Below are 15,708 nucleotides of genomic sequence, written 5' to 3'. Positions count from 1 at the left end.
TGTGGTTCTCAGAGGCATATAGTTCCCTGGAGTAGCCATAGAGCCACCCACACTTATCTAAAGGAAATTGGGATTATCATGTGTACACCATTTTCTCTCATTTTGTTTCCTCAATTTTTCCTTCAGTCTTTCTAAGGCTCAAAAATCAAACATCCTTAATGTGGTACCTAGGGAAAAAGATATCCCATTAAGGAGATGTCCTCATTGTCAGAATAAAATTTCATTTGCATTGTCAATGTGGATGTTTATCTGTTTTCCGCAGATACATCTTTAATGCCCTAACAAAGGTCTTATTCTTCAACCTTGTTAATAAGAAGTTAATTTCCAACAGACTTCTCCTGGGCTGATCCTCTACAAATGTAATACCCAATTCAGTTAAATTATTCTGGCTCACAGAATTTAAGAGCTGGGAGAGACCTTAAAGGTCAACTCCCTCATTTTACAGGGAAAGAAACTGAGGACCTGAGAGTTACAGTGACTTTATCAAGGTCACACAGGCAGCATGTAGAAGAAGAGGGTTGTGAATATAAATCCCCTAGGCTGTTCTCTCCAATATACCAAACTGCCTCTTAAGATCTTCTATGATTAGGCCTCTATATACTTCTTCAACTTCATCTCCCACTAATTTCTTATAAAAATCTTCAGTTTAGTTTTTTTAAGCCATATTGGTCTCCTCATTGTTTCACCAATATGTCTGTACAGTTCCATCTCCCTAATTTTGCTTATGTTGTTCTTTCTGAAATGACTTTTTCCTCCCTGTATCTAAACCTTATCATTTTTTCAAGGGCTACCTTGAGACTTCTTGGATCATCTTAATCTTAAGTAATTTCCTTAAATTTACACACTTTGCATAAATGAGATTTGAATCCAGATCTTGATTCCAAGTCTAGAGGTCTTTCTATTAATCAGTAATAAGTCCTAAGTGAGTTGCCAAGAAGTAATCTACTTGCTGGAGGAGGAATGTCTATTAAATTCCATAAACATTTATTAAGTACCTATTATGTTCTAGGCACTATGTTAAATGCAAAGGATACAAAAAGGAAAATGCTATCCTTATCCAGACAAAAGAACTGATGGCCTCTGAATGCAGATCAAAGCATATTTTTTTCACTTTATTCTTTCTCATGGTTTTTTAAAATCTTTATTTTTTTTTACAATTATGGAAATATTTTTTACATGATAGAACAAGTATAAACTATATCAAACTGCCTACAATTTTCAGAAGAGGGAAGGGGAGGGAGGGAGGGAGAAAAATTTGGAAGTCAGAATCTTGTAAAAATGAATGCTAAAATTTTTTTGACACATAGATGGGAAAAAAAAGAAAACACTATTAAAAAAGAAATGTAAAAGGAAATATAAAAGGGACACAAACAAGATCCATATCTAGGGTCTTATCCTGGGCAAATGTTTTCTTTTTCTATGATCATGGAATGTTAAAAAGGATTTCAGAAATCATTTACTTCAACCTCATTCTACACAGATGAAACTAAGGTCCAAAGAAATTAAATAACATAGATGATAGATAGATGATAGATAGATAGATAGATAGACAGATGAAGCATTTATTTAGTGCTTTATTATATGCTGGCACTGTGCTAAATAAATGTTGCAGATAAAAACAAAAACAAAAAGAGAGTCTTTATTATCAAGGAAGGTAACCCATTAAGGGGAATGGTGAGGAGTGAAAGGTAAAAGGAAGATACACATATAGGGGCAAAGATGCAGGCAAGCCCATTGGCAAGAAGTGGAGAAGTCCACAAAGTGAGCAGTGGAGGTGGAAGTGAAGCTGATCCAGGCATTCACCAATCAGAAAAGAGGGCTTCAGGCAGGCCATCTCCAGGGTAAGAAGGCAGCTAGTAGGAAGGTGGGAGAAGTTTGGAGAGAGAGTAGAGCAGGGGGTGAAGTGAGAATGGTGTGGACATCTCATGAAATGGAAAAAATAATTACTTAGGACTGACTTGGAACTTGAAATCAAGTCTTTGCAAGACACTGGTTTCTAAATACTATGCAAATAATTCCTACAGTGCAGGAGGATCAAATATTTTACCTTTGGTAAAGCAGAATAGAGTTGTTTACATCTTTTATTTTTTTAATTTTAAGTTCCAAATTCTTTCCTTTCCTCCAGCCTCTGGACCACCCATTGAGAAGGCAAGCAATTTATCATTTATACATGTGAAATCATGCAAAACATACTTCCTTTCTTCATTAGGTTTTCATGGCACCACTGTTCTTGTGTTCCTTCCTATTTGTCCAGATACACCTCAGTGTCCTTTGCTGGTTCTTCCTCCATGTCATGATCATTAACTGTGGTTTTTCTTTAAGGCTCTATCCTGGCCATTTTCTCTTCTTTTTATATTTTCTCCCGCAATCACATAAGCTTCTGTAAGTTCAAATAATGGAAGGTCCCTTAGGGCATGACCTTTATGCCTGGCACATAGCAAATGCTTAATAATTGCTTGTTGACTGATTTGACTTATAGAGACTATTAGGCAATTAGAAAATGCCAATTTAATAAGTGCATCTATAATTTAAAAAGAGAAATTGTCAATGTAGGATACAGAGAACTGGGTCTGTAGTCAGAAAGCTCTGGTTTCAAATTCCACCTCTGACATGTACCTGTTGTATGATTCTGTGTAAGTCAATTAACCTCTCTGTGACTGAGAAAATTCTCCAGCATCTATCTACTAAGACATAGATAGGTTGCAATTCGCTTATTTACAGTATGAAATCCTCCATTAGGATTTGCTACAAAAACAAAACAGATTTAATATATATTTCTAGAAATTATTTTCTTTTAATTTATTTGTAACTCATAGATAACCAAAATGTAGTTCCAGCACTTTTGTTCACTCATTTAGGCCGTTCAAGACTTAAGGATAGAGCATTCTTACTAGGTCTCAGACCTTGGTCAAATTACTGAATTTCCAAGGCCTCAGTTTTATTATCTGCAAAAAGAGGATTACAGAACCCTGATTTTAAGTAAGGAGATGAGATAGGTAAGCTATCTCAGCCTCAATTTCCTTTAAAGTGAGGTTGGATAAGTTCACCCATAAGACCCTTTATAGCTCTAAATCTATGATTTTTAAAATTTTATATTACTTGTAATAATAATAATAGTTATAATGATAATAACAGTAGCAAATAAGGCCACTCGATGAGTTTGCCTGGGAGACCAGGGAAAGGGATTCAGCAAACTTAAATCCCTTTTTGTTTGTTTTAGAATTAACTCCAAAATCTGTGTGAGGTCACTGTCCCGCTTTCCAAATGCCTGGGTCCTTGCCAGGTTCTGTGGATCACTGCAGTTTCCAGTGGGGAAGACTTCATTATTAAGCCAATGAGGTAGTCAGCAGTCCACCTCGGGAAAGAACAACAGCCAGATGCTCCCAACCTTAAGTTATCGATCACCCGGACTAAAACTTATGACGTGGGGAAGCCAGGTCACATCTAGGGGCTCTGCAGGGGGAAGGTGGAACCGTAGCTAGCCGGCTTCTTCCTCCCACAGCTGTGCAAAAAGGAGTCAATGAGGTGGATCACATGGCCCTTCAGGAATGTGGTCGATGTGTATGGGTGGAGGGGGAGGCGAGAGAACTGGCTCCCCAGCCCAGTGACCTACCCTTTCCAGCCAGCTGCAAGGAAATAGGCAGAAAGAGCGACCAATAACTTCTCGGCGAGGCTCCCTGGGCCCGCCAATCACAGAGTTCTCAAGTAAGGGGGGAAAAAAAAGGAAAAAAGAAAAGAAAAGAAAAGAAAAGAAATGCTGCTCAGTAGGCTCGGTTGATCTCTGTTGTAAGAAATACTAGCTGGGCTAATGAGACATAGAATACACACTCAACACACACACTCCAGGCACAGCAGATAACTGAGGCTAAAGCAATCACAGCGGTGCAGGAGTGAAGGAGGACAGAAGCCAGAGGGGGAACCGTGGCTGGCAGAAGTCATTATCCCAAGAAACTGGCGGCATTTGTGCAGCGGGATACGATCGCTGATGGTGAGTGCTGCCACTCTTACCAAGCTGGGTCTCCCTCCCTGAGGCATCTTAACAGTTGGAATTTCCTTGCCTAGCAGAAAGCGCAATAGGGGGTGGGGGTGGGGGGAGAGCTTCAGTGACGTGTCCGACTTACTTTGGGCAGCATATGTTGGGAGGAGATGCATTTTTTTTCCCTCTTCCTTTGGGGGAAAAACCTCAGTATCCATCATGTTGATTTCACTGGGTGGGGTGGGGAAGAGAGGTTTTTTTTTTTTCTTTCTTTCTTTTTTTTTTTTTTGCATTCCTCCCTTCCCTCCCAGTACTCATCGAGCTTAGTTTGACCATCCCAGGCAACATCAGCAAAATTGCTAGATCACAGAATTGTGCTTCTCAGGACCGGGTTCTTCAGTCCCTTACAAAACACTAAGACTGGGAACTCAGCACTCTGCTATTGTTCTCAACCGCAGCTCCCTTCAGGGAATTGTGTCCTAGCAAATCTCTTCTGTTTATGGGTGTATTACTACTTATCAAGTAGTATTTTTAGTATGTCATTTAAAGCTGTGTATCTCTTAAGTTGCATAGCAAGGGAGAAGGTAAGGCTATATTGGCAACAGGGGTGTATATTTTTCCTACAAAATAATTTGGTCCGCTTCTGGAGGAAAGATAATCGATGTTTACTTTTTTATTGAGAAAAAGTATTTTTGCCCTTACTTCACACCTCAGAATCCATCAGTGCTAAGGAACTGGAGGTGTCTGTGATCTGATTGGCTAACAGGTGCCTCCTTTCCCCCCCCATCAGACAACCATAATCATCCCCTCTTTAGGGTGCTTACCAGCTAATGTAAAATCATGATTAATAAATGTGTCATTGGCAGACTTTTTCCCTCCACATTTTGAAGGAAAAAAGCAAAACATATCCAAAAATTTAATGTCATTTTCAGTAACTGATTATTTTTTAGTGTGAGGCAAAATTTCCTATTTAATATTATTTACCAGAGTAATACACAATCTGATTTTATTATTTTCTTCAGTTGTCATAAAGTAACAGTTAAATAATTGTGAGGACTTTAGATTCTATGTAAGAAATATTTAGGTGAGCTTTCACTCTAATGTTCACAAAAGGGTTTGGAAGAAATGGATTTAAAAACAAAAAAATGTAAAACTACTCGTTCTTTTTTTATTTAAAAAAATAACAAAATGTTTTCCCTAAATAGTTTTTTTAAGGATGAACAGTGAAATGAGTTTGCATGGTTTTATTTAATAAGATCTTCTATTTGACTACTTTCACAATATAATTTAGTGATATTCCAATATTTTGTAGTTGGACCCACAGTTGCATTTTTTTAAAAAACAAAATGAATGCTGTAATTACTTTTTAATAAGAGCTATGTGCTTATTCAGGGATACTCCAACTGTATTTTATTTAAATTCACTTTTCCCTATTAGAAATTTAGAGTGGCTATTTTAAAATGAAAGTTTATGAAAATCAGTAGAAAAGTAAAAATTACAAAAGTTACAGAAAACTATTGTCAGCTTTTAGAACTTAACTTTTGAGTTTTACTACAGTGATAATGTATGTCTCCATATCTTGAAATCCAATAATTCCTCAAAGTTTTTGTATTTAAAATAAAAAGAAACTCCTTGAGATTACATGATGATTTTCAGATTTCAGAATAAAATAAATTTTCAGATGTTTCATATTTTAGATATTCCTATGTAAGTTGCTTTATGGGAGAAAAACGCTCTATTGGATTCTATTGGATTTAATACCTGAAGGAAAAAGAAAATTCAGTGATGATCATTTTGTGACTTACTATTGGTAAAGCAACCATAGGATTCCACTGCTGGAAAAGCACTGCCATTGTGATCAAAATATGAAGTGCCTGTTTGCATGATACTACTTTTTCGATTGTACAAAGCAAAGTTAAAATATTAGGAATAAATATATACCATACATACATTAAGATGCATCAAAACTGTATTGGTTCCATCATTTTACTGATACGGTCCACAGAAGTGAGGAAGGAGTATATTCTAGGCATTGGAAAGATACTGTGAAAAGTCACTGAGGTGGGAGAGAGAATGCAGAGTTCCTGAAAAGAAGGTCAGTTTGGCTAGCTGTGAAAGGGAATAATGTGAGCTAACCCTGGAAAAGAAGGTTGGACCAAGATTATGAAGGGCTTTATATGTAAATCTGAGGAAGTAATATTTTTTCCTAGAGTTGATGAGAAGCCTCTGAATTATTTTGAATAGGATAGTGACATGGTCATATTTGTTCTTTTGGAAGATAATTTTGGTAGTTGTGTGGAAGATGAATTAAAGAAGGGAGAAACTGGAAACCAAGAATTCTATTTGGAGCCTATTGCAAAAGTTCAGGACAGATGAAGACTTTAATTAGGGTAGTTGCTCTTTGAGTTGAAAGAAGGAGATGGATTATACAGAGATAGTGTGAAGGGAGAATCAACAAGACTTGGTATGATTTGATGTGATTAACTTGGAGGTTATGAATCTGATTGACTAGAAGAATGGAGGCATCCTCAGTGGAAACAAAGGAGTTTGGAGAAAGAGTAAATTTAGGTGGGAAGATAATGAATTTCAGTTTGGACACATTGAATTTAGTAACAGGACATCTATTTGGAGAAGCCTACAAGTTTATGATGTGAGACAGGAGTTCAGGAGAGGATATGGATGGATAATAATAAAGGTAATGATAGTGTTAGTAATAGCTAACATTTATATGGTACCTACTTACTACATGCCAGGCTGTGCTAAGTGCTTTACATTTTTTTGTCTATTTTGGTCTTCTCAACAACCCTGGGAGCAGGTGTCATTGTATAGATGAAGAAAGTGAGGCAGAAGTTAAATGACTTGCCCAGGGTTTACACAGCTAGTGAGTATCTGAGACTGAATTTGAATTCAGGTCTTCCTGCCACTAGACTTGAGGGCAGAGACTGTCTTTCGCCTTTTTTTTTTTATTTCCCCAGCAGTTAGCATAGTACATAGTAGGTGCCTAATAAATATTTATTGATTGATTTACTCCAGCCCTGGAGCTTTCTTGACTGAGCTATGTGAAAGATATGGGAGTTACCTGTTTAAAGCAGAAGGGAGCTGATGAATAGAGTCTGGGGGACAACCATAGTTAGGATGCAGTACATGAATGATGATCTAGTAAAGGTGTCTGAGGGGTGATTAGGAAGGTGGATAGGAAATCAGAAAGCAGCATCACCAAAGCTGAGGAAAGAGAAATTATCCAGTAAAAAAGCTGAGGTAACATTGTTAAAATGCTACAGATATGACAAGAAGGATGAGAATTTAGAAAAGACTATCAGATTTAGGAATGAAGAGATTGCTGGTAACCTTGGAGAGATCATTTTGTTTCAATTGAGAGATAATGTTGGAAGCTACATTGCAAGGTTTTGAAACACGTAGGAGGAGAGGAAATTATGTCAATGGACTCTTGCATGAATGTAACATATGCTTGGGAGATATCTTCTTTGAGAAAAGATTTCAAGGCTGAAGTTTGTTCCATTAAATCAATTTTTTTTCATTCTAATCAACAAATTATAGAGTGAGATATGTTTTTTATATGTCCCAGTCAGTTTTGTGACTGTGAGATGTGGTCTGTTCTAGAAAAGCATCTATGAAGCCTGCCTGTTCAACTCCATCTTTTCACCAAGGACAATCTTAATGCGTGCCTAGGTCATTCTCATAAAGCTTTTATGGAGATGAAAAAGTAGATATATTATTTGATATTTGATGTTGTCTTATTGGTCATTTTAAATTAATCATTGTACCATCTCTTCTTTTGCAAACTTCTGTTTTGAGATCTTAAAAATTGACATTTGATGCCTTTAAAATTGTGCTTTCTTCTGCATGGATTTCTTCGCTGCGTATTTAGTCAAGTTTTTTAGGCTTCATCTACGGATATCTTCAGGGTGATTTGCCATGGAGGAGTCTCACATTAAGTTTTTTCCTTAAACTGTTTTTTACTGTTTTGTAAGGCTGTATTTCTCCTAATCTTCTGTCATCCTCCTCTATATTTGGCAAATGAGTTTGTACTCCATACTATTGCTGTCTTTGGCAACCATATCTAGGAGAGATGTTAGTTGGCAAGAGGATCACGCATTTGTTGACAGAGGCAGTTTCTGGGCTTTTTGGTCTCTTCATTTTGTCAGCTGTTTTACATTGGTAAAGCCCTCATGAAAAAAACCCTATGTAGTGGAATTCTAGACTTATTCTCCTAGCCCACTATATTGGAGCCCCAGAGCTCAACTGGTTACATTTCTTCTTTAGGATTTTAAGGGTACCCTTGAAGGACAGTTGCGTTCTTCTTCTGATACCAGTTAAAGCCTCCACCTGGTGTGTATCTTTCAATATCATCTATCACCAGTGATTAGTGCATCATTGATAATTCCTTAATAAAATTGATAACCAATAAATATCAAGTAGCTTTTATAAAGAGATATTTACTGAGAAGATAGGCAAAAACAGAAGTACAATGTATCCCTCCTTCCACTCTCCAGAAAAACAGAAGTCTCTCTTCACTCCTTTGGTGTTCCTGGAGAGAGTGGCTGCCACAAACATTCATTCTGTTCCTCTGTTCACTTTGGGGTGAGGTATAGCTGATTGATGAATCTGTGTTGCTTGCAGGATGTAGTGTCTTAGCTGCTAGGTCAGTACAGTGCTGGCTGGATCAAGCAGTTTGCTCCTCAGAGTTGAATCCTTCTTATGCATTAGGCTTCTAATGTTTCCAAACTCAAAAGGTCAAAGCTTGGTCATTTTCCTCCAATACTCCCTTATCACAGATCAGGAAAAAAACCCAAAATATAGTAGGTACAGAAGAAACAAAGTATTTGTTCATAGACTACATGGAGCTCATAAGGAGAATACCTCCACCCCAACAATGCTCTGAGACCCAGATTTTCATTGGCTAGTCCTAATGTTACACCCATTATGTAGGCAAAGAACACAAAGGGCATTTTGGGGGTAGGGAAGAAGTTCCTGGGATTTAGGATAAGAAGAGGAACCTAGGAAATAAACAACTAGATAGAAATGGTGATTGTTAGAATCAGTGTCTTTATTTTTGTTCATTTCTGATGTCTTTGGAGTTGAAAATTTATTTAATCAGTTCTTTTTGATTTGATATTGATTTTGATGGAACACTGATTTTAAAATTGCTCTTATTTACTATATTCTACATGATACTCTAAAAGTCCTCATTCAATTTTAGACTACCAAAACTTAGTTTTAAAGCTATTAAAGCATAATGATTAAAGCTGCACTAATACTTTTGGGACACCTTCTATATCTGCTCACATCTGTACATGTTTTTTCTCCCAATAAAAGGTAAGCTCTTTGAGGCCATGGACTGTTTCCTTTTTATCTTTCATTCTTATCACTTAGTACAGGGCCTGATACACAGTAGGTGCTTAATAACTGCTTGTTTATTGATTGATAGGAAACTATAATCGTGTAGTAAGAATAGAGGATCCATGAATCCTTTTCTGATCTTCCCTCTTCTTGTTGCCAATGCTATATCTGTTTAATAGTCTTCCTCATCTTAGTCTATCCTCTTTCTCTCTCTATTCCACACAGCTGCATAATCTATATTCCTAAAACACAGATCTGACTTTGTCAATCTCCTAATCCAAACCCTTCAGGGCTCTCTAATGCTTCTGGGCAAAATATGGACTTCTCAGCCTGACGTCTAAACAAACCCACAATCTGATGTTTTTCTGTCTTCAGAGTCTTTGTTCATATTACTCCCCTTTAGACATCCTCCCTTTCAATCAAACTGGCCCATTAGCTGATCCCCATTCCTGACATTCCACTCCCTCCTCCACATCTTTGCACAGGTGGTCCTCCATCCTTGGAATGCTCTCTCTCATCCCATGCTCAGATTCCCTAGAATCCTTGCAACCACCTTTGGTGCCACCATAGGCCTTTCCTTTTGTCCCAAGTTGTTAGTACCTTCTCCTTCCTGAAATTACTTTGTATTTATTTTCTGTGAACTTTATATTTACTTATCTGTGTACATGTTGGTTCCTCAAAGTTCCTGGAGGAAGAGGATTTTTTATTTTTATTTTTGTATCTTCAGATCCTTGTACAAGTGTTTTGTGTGTAGTAGCTCTCCAGGAAATATTTGTTGAATAGATTTGAATTGCTGAATTCCTTCCTTCTTGAAACTGTTATGCTGCTAAGTTTTGACCTCTCATTCGTCTTAGTTTAACTTATTAATTACCATGGTTTAATAATTGTAAGGTAAATTAGAATCTGTATTATGGAAAGAGATGCTGATCTGTATTGGTAGAAGGAGTTTGTTTCTAGAGAATAGATATAGTGTACTGAGTATTAGACTGGAACTCTGAACTTTAAGGTCAATTCCTGCCTCAGATACTTATTAGTTGTATGGGAAAATCAGTTTCCCTCTTGGGCAAATCACTTTACCTTTATCAATTTCCTCATCCATAAAATGGGGATAATAATAGCAATTAACTCACAGGGTTGTTGTGATAGTAAAGTGAGATAACATGTGAAGTGTTTTGAAAACCTTGAAGCATTATATCAATGTCAATTATTATGTTAATGAAATCATAGTCCTGACCCAAAAAAATTAAAAGTTATTGATGTGCACATTACTCTTTCTTCATAGTAGGCACTTAAAAAAAAGTTGTTCATTTCATGTGCAACAAACTTCTTTTCTGAGAGCATTATGTAGTATAAACTGGACCTGTGTTCAAATCACAACTCTTGTTATTTGCTATCTGTGACTTTGGGAAAATCATTTAACGTCTTGGATGTTATTTTCTTCTCTGTAAAATAAGGAAATTGAACAACATGAAGTTTAATGTCTCTTGCAGCTCAAAATCATGCTCTTGTATGTTGTGAACTAAAGAATGACATGTTTTTGGTATGGCCTTTGAGAATAGCCTTGTTATTTCCCAGTCTTTAAGGAAATACTATTTGAGATGTGGATTGGTGGCCCCAAATCAGATCTGAGTGAAAAAGCAGTTTGACTTAAAGTTATGTTGGATTGATTTGACTGGGTGTTGCTTTTTATTGCTCATTCCTATGGGTGGGGTCAGTGTTGTGAAGTTTTATCCTGGAAGCTCCTAAAAACCCTAATTTTGTAGGCAAAAAATGCGTGTGATCTTTTAATATTCACCCTTGAGAAAAAAGATGGACTTCCTGTCTTTTTATTTTAATTCTACATTGCTATACTAATATAACTTTTTAAAAGTTCCATTTTCTCTCTTTTGGTAATGGTGGGGAGATAGAGTAGAAAAATCACCAAGTTCTGAGCAAAGTCATATGGAAGATGTTAGTTCTTTAATAGTGTATTTAACATTTTGGAAGCAAAATGTACAGTCGGCTGTGTTTTTTGCATCAAAGTGCATATGAGAAATATGGAACCAGAGACCTAGGGTTGGAAAGGTCCACAGAGGCCAACTAGTCTATTTTCTCATCTTATTGATGAAGGTACTGAGGCTCAGCAAAATTAAATATGTTGTCCAAAGTTATACAGCTTGTAATTTTCAGAGGAGAGATTTGACCCAAGGTCCTTCTACTCCAGAACTAGTGCTCTGAGAGTTAGTGTCTGTTTTTCTTAATTGCCTTCCTCCTGGGACCATATTCTCAGTAGTTACCCTTCAGTCCTGCAGGGAAGCCCTTTCAAATCCAAATATATAATTACTCAGTTCTAAGGAAGGACTTTGCCTGAAAAGGGAAACGCTTCATAGAGGTGTTTTGTGTTTGTCTGGGAGATAATGCTGTTTATCCTGAGTAGTAAACAGGTTGCAAACAGACAGTATAGAGGCAGCCAGACTATTTTCTAGTTGCTTTTAAGTCAGATATTTCATATGATTTGATTACTTATATTATGAAGCCCTGTGAACATCCACATTCAAATATAAATATCAGCAACACATTATAAGTCAGTAGAATTATCTTAGCACCATCTTGTGGCTCCCCTCCACTGGTTTGAATTATCAAAAGAAAATTGTTAACATAAAGATAGTCTAAGTATTCTTATTTGTTTTCTTAGTTATCATCCTTCATGATAGATATCCCTATAATAATAACCAAAAGTAAAAATGTATTTACTGGCCTCAAATCACAATGTAGTATTTAGTTGGGAAATTTCAAATCACTCAAAAAAGTAATTTAACATTTATGTATTCAATGATTTCCTGTTTTGATAAACAGGGTTTTTAAGTGACTTGGTCCTATGTGAAATTCCATAGTTAGTAATAATTGCATCTGTAGGTGGCATGCTAAACTTTATTATCTTATAGCATGCTGTTGTAAAAAGAAGGATTTGCATATCATTGAAAGAACTTTGAAATCCAAATGTCTTTTTGATAGTATACTGTATGTATGTATATGTATCTGTGTGTGTGTCTGTGTGTGTGTGTATGTGTATGTGTGTATGTGTGTGTGTGTGTGTGTGTGTGTATGATGTTTCTATACCTGAATGGTCCTGTTGGATAAAGTCACTCTATCTATTTGAAGGTCATCCTTCACACTAGGAACATACTCTCTTCTCATATTTATTTCTTAAAATCTTCTTTCTTCCAGGCCAGGTTCAGGTGCCATTCCCTCCTCTGAGCTGGAAGTGATCTCTCTCATTAAATTTTCCTAGAGAGTTTTGCATGTAATTCTCCTGTCTCCCTACCATATATTATACTGATTTGTGTGTACGTTTTATTTCCTCCCTCTCCCCATCCACCCCCAGATCATAATCTCTTTGAGGACAGACTTATTTTTTTCCAGTTTTGTACGTCTTGTATCAATTAATCAATAAGTATTTATTAAGCTCCAGGCACTGTGCTAAACATTTATTTCAGGGTCCTCTATTAAACATCCATTATGTTTAAGTTAGTTGTATTGATGCAAATGACGTCAACACTCTGAGTTGTAGCTATGTGTGGTTCAGTTCGTTTTTTTTCTCTTCTATGACCACAGGAAGAGCCTTACCCTGATCGGCCGTCTTGCAAATGCTACATAAAAATTGATTTCATTTTCTCAAATATTTGAGCCATATGGGAAGTAATGCATTATTGCAGATCATGGATTCATGTGCAGCATATTGACTGCACTATTAAAAAGGCTAAAGCTTAATGTCATTTGCATAGGCAATCAGTGAATCAGATCAGAAGAAATATTTCTTATAAAGGAATGGGGGACTAAAGATTCCTTTCTCCAAAATATCAGTCTGAGTAGCAGGGTGTATGCTTTTTTCATTTGGTACTAAATTGGGAAAGCAAGTAGTTAGGTTTTAGGTTGAGCAAAAAGCAAATATCCTACTTTATGAATTAAAAATATAGTTAAGATAAAGAATTTGCAGAAAAAATGAAACAAAGGGTAGACTAATACTTTTCTGGTATTATTATAATTTATGATGGAGACCACAGAATGTTAGGTTTAGAAAAGACCTCATAGACCATTTAGTCCAAATCATACCTTGCTACATTCTCCAACATTCTTGACAAGTAATGATCCAGACATCACTGGTAGACCTGCAGCAAAGGGGGGAACTCCCTAATTCCTGAGGCAGCCCATTTTCTGTCACTTACCAGCTACTTGAATGGTGTTTTGACAATCATTTTATTTGATGATTAAATGAACAGTTATACATGGTGCTGTATTTTTAATTAATTAATGAAGATGATTTTGGTAGGTTAATCCTAGGTTGTTACAGCAAGGATTAAGATTATATTTCAGTGACTTCATGAGCTCACAGGTACAGATCTTGAACCATGGAAAATGGATAAATATTAGTATCTTTAGATATAGATAATCTCTGTAGTTATTTTATTCTTTTTTAAAAAATTTATTTATTCTGAATTTAAGAAACAAAACAAGCATTTCCATGGCAGTAGAATAGAAAAAAAAAGATGACTGCACTTGAAACTGCAAATCTATTATGTATAACTTGCTATTTCTTTTAAATAATATAACAAAGTTATGTAACTTTCTTTTTTTCCTTTTTTTCTCTTCTCCCAGGTGGCTACTATTAGTCACAAATATGTATATATATATGTAAAATCATTCTATACATACTTATCTCTATCAGTTCTTCCCCTGGATGCAGATAGCAGCTAACTTCATAGGTCCTTTGTAGTTCATTTGGGTATTTATAATGGTCAAAATGATTTAGTCACTCAAAGTTATTCTTAAAACAGTATTACTATTATTGTATACAGCATTCACTTGGTTCTGCTCATTTTGTTCTTCATTGTTTCATGCAAGTCTATCCATGTTTTTCTAAGATCATCAAACTCATCACTTCTTATAGCACAGTAGTATTCCATCACAGTCATGTATCATAACTTGTTCAGCCATTCCATCCAGCTGATGGGCAGCAGGAGGTGTGGAATTCAGGAAATGTTGATTGTAAACTGTATTGAAACTTTTTCATTTTTTTCTCTATATTTTATAGGAAGAAATTTTGATCAATATTTATTTAATACAGTAAAGTTAGAAAGTGAAGGAGTAAATCGCTTAAAATTTGATGTGTGTATCAATAATCAGGGACTGTGTCTGCATATACAATGTGTATCTTGTAAATTATTCATTTTCTGAAGTTGTGAAACCACTTTTATTGTCAATGACCTTGAAGTTCCCTTCAAGCTGTAACTGTGATTCTTTAATCTAAACTTCTCTTATAGACTGAAGGGCTCACCTGGCTATGGTTAGTAGGATGCTTGGGAGGCACTAGGGAAGCATTTCACAAGAGTCACAGAATTTTAGAACTCTGCAGCCATGTAGGTTGATCCCTATGTAAGAAAGAATCCCCTCTCTCTACATCATACCTAATAGGTACATATTTCAGCCCCTTGATGCCCACTTGAAGACTTCCAGTGGTAGTAGTGGTAGTGATGGGAATCTTCTATCTCCTAAGGCATCTCGTTTCATTTTGGTATAGTTCTAATTCAGTCATTTTAGTCAATCAGTAAGCACTTATTAAAAGTCTGTTGTGTGCCAGGTACTGTGCTAAGCACTGGAGATAGAAAGTAAAACAAAACACAGAGCTTGCTCTCAAGGAGCTTATAGTGTAATAAGGGAGACAACATGAGAATAATTATGTGCAGTATAATAATAATAGCTAACATTTACATAGCACCTACGATGTGCCAGATACCGTGCTAAGAGCCTGAAAAATATTATCTCATTTTATCCTCACAACAACCCTGAGAGGGAGAGAGATGCTATTATTATCCTCATTTTACAGATGAGGAAACTGAAGCAAACAGCTTAAGTGACTTGTCCAGGGTTACCCAGCTAGTAAATATCTGAGGCTGGATTTGAGCTCAAGTCTTCCTGACTCCAGGACCAACACTCTATCTACTGCACTATCAGTCAAGTTGCATACAGGACACATTGGGCGTAATCAACAGAGGGAAGGCTCTAGCATTAAGATGAATTAGGAAAAGATATCTTTTAGAAGGCGAGATCTTAGCTGGCACTTAACAGGAACCAAGTTCCTGTCATCCACCTAAATTTGCCTCTTTGCAACTTCTACCCATTGCTTTTCATTCCGCTTTCTTGAGGCCAAACAGAGAAAGTCTGATGCTTCCACATGATAGTCCTTCATATTCTTGAACACAGATATGGTGTTTCCTTTACATTCTCTTTTCTAGGCTAAAAATTCCCTGTTTCTTCAACTGGTATCTATATGTGGCATGGGTCTGAAGCCCTTCACCATCCTGGTGGACATGCTTTGGTTGCTCGCCAGTTTC

The 15,708-nt window shown here is 36.5% G+C and overlaps 1 protein-coding gene across 4 annotated transcripts in view; it reads left to right on the top strand.

Moving 5' to 3' along the window:
• Nucleotides 1–3,449: 3,449 nt before the first annotated feature.
• ARHGEF10 (Rho guanine nucleotide exchange factor 10) overlaps nucleotides 3,450–15,708 on the top strand; it is a 213,484-nt gene continuing 201,225 nt past the window's right edge. For 2 of the 4 annotated variants that reach the window (XM_020973007.2, XM_020973005.2), the window contains exon 1: nucleotides 3,452–3,988. The gene's annotated coding sequence lies outside the window, so the exon portion shown is untranslated. Of the gene's footprint in view, nucleotides 3,989–15,708 lie in introns of all 4 variants that reach the window. The other 2 variants (XM_078149742.1, XM_020973004.2) reach the window with 2 other exon arrangements.

The sequence above is a fragment of the Phascolarctos cinereus genome, unplaced genomic scaffold (genome assembly GCF_003287225.1).
Source record: "Phascolarctos cinereus isolate Bilbo 61053 unplaced genomic scaffold, phaCin_HiC Scaffold_2;HRSCAF=192, whole genome shotgun sequence".
Lineage (NCBI taxonomy): Eukaryota > Metazoa > Chordata > Mammalia > Diprotodontia > Phascolarctidae > Phascolarctos > Phascolarctos cinereus.
Note: the sequence above shows the minus strand (reverse complement) of the source record. Positions and strands in the feature narration are given on the sequence as shown.